This window comes from Charadrius vociferus, unplaced genomic scaffold (assembly GCF_000708025.1).
Source record: "Charadrius vociferus isolate BGI_N301 unplaced genomic scaffold, ASM70802v2 scaffold159, whole genome shotgun sequence".
NCBI classification, from domain to species: domain Eukaryota; kingdom Metazoa; phylum Chordata; class Aves; order Charadriiformes; family Charadriidae; genus Charadrius; species Charadrius vociferus.
Window position 1 is genome coordinate 2,378,495 of NW_009649940.1, and position 5,225 is coordinate 2,383,719.

Here is a 5,225-nt window from a genome sequence, read left to right on the forward strand (position 1 = left end):
ATCTTGGATTTAAGTGACATAATTTCTTGTCCTTCCTCTTAAATGCGAAGAGCATAATTCTGGTTTATAACTTCTAATTTGGTTGATGGATAATGCTTACCCAATGCTTGATGAAAACTGTTCTTTTGGACTGATAAACCCATACATCTGTTGCAGTGGATCTTCACTGTATTTGCATTTTAGAGGACAGACCTGGGTTGATCACCACATGGAAGGAAGAGTTTGTGCTACCTCCTGAAAACCTGGCTGTTCAAGTACAGCCTGCAAGATGGATGCAACCTCAAGAAAAATTTCTGCTTACTACTTACTACAGTTGTTTGTACACGCTTGTTTACTAGTGCTTTCTCAGTTTGTTATATGCCTGTATCCATTACAATCTCTAATTTTACTAAAAGACTTCAAGAATTTTTCAAAGCAAGTGGATACATTGTCCAGAAGCTCCAAGCGTCTGTTGCAGTGAGATGTTCATCAATCAACCATGTATATGATACAGAGGGAGGTAAGTACCAAGCACCTTATATTCATTTGCATAACGCACATCTGAGATGATGACAGACCACCTGGAAGATTTCATGGGAGCTATTAATCCCATTTGCTCCTTAAAGAGAGGCTCTAGCTGCGAAGTGAAACCTGGCAGAAAGGGCAGGTAATTGTAAGTTTCTGAGCAACAGTACTTGTGTATTTGTTTCTTGAGGCACAGAAGGGCACCTGATTGGTTCCCTTTTAATTATAGGTATATTCATTTCAACTTGTGGTGTAGCTCTTGTGTAATGTTTATTTGCCAGAACTTGAATTTCAATGATGACACAAGCACCTAATAGTAAAGTTAAGGGGCAACAGAGCAATTATGGCAGATGACATAGGAAAGAAAAAGCTTTCCCACTTTCAAGTGTCTGCCTAATCCTCTGAGCAGCTAAAATGGACCAAATCCATCTGTCTGAAGGGCAGCCTGCGCTTCTCTACTTCTTAATTAATTCTGCATGAATGGCACTGATAAAATTGATGAGCTGGAGACTTTGTGTCTTACAAGTTACTTCTGACTCGTTTCCAGACTCTTAGTTGGATATATCTTTTACGGGGCAGTTTATTAGTACAGAGCATAACGGTCACCGTTGCTGATGGGAACAAAGAGTGGATTTCCTGAGCTGTGCTATGAGAGTGACTGCTTCTGGAGGTCTCCATCACAGCTTCGCAATGCGTTCCTGTCCTTTCTCCTTGGAGAGTGGAGCCGGACCAGCACCGCAGCACCCGTGTGCACGTGCTGCCGGTGGGAGCAGGGTCTGCTGTCCTGCTGGTGGCCTTCTGCCAGATCAAGCTAAGCTCGTCATCCTAACACCACCTCCTTTCCTTTCCGTTTGGCTTCTGGTGGAGGCTATTGGCATGTTCCTCACAAATTGGACTTTCAGAGGAAAGGCACTTGCTGAGGCAACTGAAATTTGAGGCTTGCTGGTGAGAAAAGTAAGTCTTGCAAACTTTCCCTATGATACTAGATTGTTTCATGGAATTGAGCAGCAGGTTGTTCATCCATCTGGCTTGGGTCTTTTACATTTGTTTTTATCTATGTATTTCTTACCAATTCCATTGAAAAGGTTTTGTTTCCCCTACCTTCCTTTCCTACCTCAACACCAGTTTTTGAGTGTTTAATGATTTTAAAGCGCTGTTAATGTTTCCCATTGAGTAAAACTTTGTTCTTGAATATGTTTATTTTGGGGAAAGTTTCTAGGTGATAGTTACTTCCATTCAACAGGTAAGAGAAACTGACTATGAAGGTAGTATGAGTTTCATTTTAGGTCTTGCTAAGAGCCCTGTACCTTCTGGCAGGTTGATCTTGAAAGATCTGTCACTGTAAGCTGCCCTCAGCTCTGACCCCATCTTACTTAGGTAACCCCAGCAGCACAGTCCCTTTCGGAAAGGCTGCTGTCAGCAAGATCTATAAAGCAGCTGCAAGAACCTCATTCAGACTTTTCTTCACACCTTGAAGAGCTCGTACCAGTAACTCTTCAGAGGGCCATCCTTTAATCTTCAGTCTTTGAAATATGTTTTCTTAAGGAGTGCCACTCCCAGTTGCCCACAAATGTGAATACACGTGATACAAATTATTTACCCACAGCTGTTTTTCAAGGTGTATTGCTAGATACATGCCTTCACGACCTTGTCCTTTTCTTGCTTTGCCCCACATCTGTTCCATGTTTCCGCATCTTGAGTTTAGAGGAAGGAAGAGGAAAAGAGCTACTGTGCCCTTCACACCTTCTCTCCTAGAGCTCCTGCTAGAGCAGCAAATGTTCTCTGTGAGCATTGCTTGACTATAGGCAGTTCATAGCGTGAATGTACATTCAGTGTACTTATCTTGAAGATCTACAGATAAGAAACCTCATGTTCCTCCTCCAGTGGAACATGCATGAAGATTATGGACTTTGGAAAAACGTATCAACAAATGTAAACTATTTGAGGTAAGCAATGTCTCTTCAAGGATCTCAAGGAAAAAAGCATACAATTTTCTGTTGATGGGATAGGCACAGCTGTCGGTAACAAGACCCTATACTATTCCTCAAAAAAAAAAAAACCAACTTGCAACCACAGTGTGCATTTTGATACCTGTAATCCAAATTAAATGCTTACTTTAACCATGGAAGTTGTCCAGATCGTTGCAGTGTTTATGTAAAAACCCAAACAAAATAACTGCTGCAAATTCTAAAACGCTGCTGGCAAGGATACTGCAAAAATGTACAGCATTTATTCACATACAGACAAAAAGGCACAATTCTACTGAATATTTTAACAAAAAATACAGCTGTCTTCAACTAGGTCTTTATAAATACTTCAAAAAAGGGAGAAAATAAATACAGGATTGGGCCATGTAATATAAAATAGTCATCTCTACATATACTTTTTATTTCTATCTTTTTCTCTTCATGCACCTTTTTTAATTAATTTCAGCTGAATGGACACCAAAGCTAGGCACATAGTGAAAAATCTTCTGTACAAGGTTTTACAAATGTAATGACAATTTTCTCAGATTTCCAAAATTAAGATTTATACACAACACGTATAACCCTTCATTTAGCTTTTTGTGAGTTTATAACCTAACAAATGGCATTCCAGGCAACTTTACAGAAGTTCAACTAGCCTACAGTTTGACAGAACACACCGAATCATAGTCAAAGATCTCTTGGTCAGTCTGCACAAGGAAAGGTAATGCTTAAAAACAGAAATTGAGCAAATGGTTCTATCCCAATAAAATACAGGGGTGGGTTTGTATTGTCACTGCTGTACTTACAACACCTCTTCTGCTGAGCGCTAAGCATGGGAGACAAAACTAACCTACAGAGCTGGTCATACTGCAGTCTTCTTACAGCTTTTTTGGTTTTGGTTCAGCTTAACTCGAAACATTAGAAAGCTTATTAACCTAAACGTCGGGGAGGAAAACAGATAAGGCATTAATTCTGCACAACGTTAGCATTCATAATAGTGCAAATTAACAAGGTACCTCTTCCAAACTGGTGTGAGGTTAAATGTTTACTTAGAATCAAAATTTCGATTATTCCATTTATGGCTTGACAAACAATTCCCTATATGGTCGTGAGCTCCTTTCTTACAGAAAATAGCAGTGCCTGTCTGGAAAACATTGCTTATGTGGATTTACATTTTGTCTGTCTCGTTTGATCAAGTAAGTACTTTTCTTTTAACACATCCCAAGAGTGACTACGTAATTTTAGATTCACCGGTGCCCTGTTTGACTTTCACCTCTTGAAGTCATGAAGTTAATCTAACTTCTTGGGACCAACAATGGTATTTTAAAAGTACACTATCTTACATAAAATTCCCCGTCTTCAACATCATCCCGAAAGGTATCAAAAGGTTAAGACTTCTGAGTTTTAAAAGAAATGCTAGGGATGCATTCTGTTGAAATATTTAATTAAGTGATAGCTTGCATAGCAAGATAAGCCGCCTCTTTTCTTTTTTTTTTTAATTGAATCCTCTGGAAGACTCAGTTATGGCAGAGTTCTACTGTGTTTTAAATGTTCCCTGCTCAAGGGGCAAGGGTCCAACATTAAAAAGTGAGTGGATGTGATAATGGCAGGCTAGGAGTAGAAAGGGGGAGGGTAAGGAAGGGGGGTTCTTTATGCCTGTCTTTCTGTAAGACATTGCTGCTTAAACTTTTTCACCAGTACATACCTGACTTACATCTATGCAGAATTCCAAAATTTACAGGCTCCTAACACTCCACTGTTATGTGTGCCCTCTGCTCAAAACAGTATCCTAATGCTCTGTTAATATTATTATTGCTCATAGCTTACTAGTTATTGCCATTTGCAATTATTAAAAAAAAAGTACACAATCAGAATATGAGTTCCCTCTTCCATCAAATCTAGTCCAGAATAGAATGAAATATTTTTTCTTCATTTGACTGTAAAGAGCTAATCACAATTTATTGCCTTTCCATTTTACGCTATCTAAAAATATATATTCATGTCCATTTTAAAGCAACCCTTTAGTGTCATAAGCCTGGCTTTCCCAATACATACCATTAGTGCATATCTGGTGGGCTTTGGGAAATCCTGCTGACTAGTGCCTTAGAAATTTTTTGTTGAATTGTCATCACACTCCCGGAGGCAGGTGACTGACTAAACGGTGAGGGGTTATTCCGCGGGGTGCCGTAACCCACAAGCCTGCCCCCTTTCTCAGAACTGAGCCATTTGAGCGTGTCCTCTGTGCTTGGGCGGAGGCTTTTCAAGCTGTTGCACTGTAAGGCAGCTGCAGCCCTGACCTGTCCCTTCCTCCTTCTCCAGTATAACATCATAATTAAATCTGGTCGTCTCGTAGGTGTATTTACATGTAAACTCTGGAGCTTATGGAAGGTTCTGAGCTGCCGTCTATGCTCAAACTGAATGCAACAGAAAACATTCTGCAGAGAAAGACCTACCACCATCCAAGGAAAGTGACCATTTGTAATGGGGTTTAGCAGTGCAGTACGGTTCAACGACCATCTTCAATTCAATACACACTAGTTAAATTAAGAGCTTGTGCTTTTCCAGAAGGCAGGGGAAGGGAGTAAAATTTTATCAGTGCTTTTTAGCTAAAAGGGTTGAATGCAGCCTACTTCCCCCTACCCACCCTAGCCCTAAAGGTCTTTGTGAGTTATTTTAGTGTTCATCACAAATCCTGCTTTAGTAGTGACGTCATTTCTCTGCTTACTCAGGAAAGTTGCAAATAAAGTAGATTCA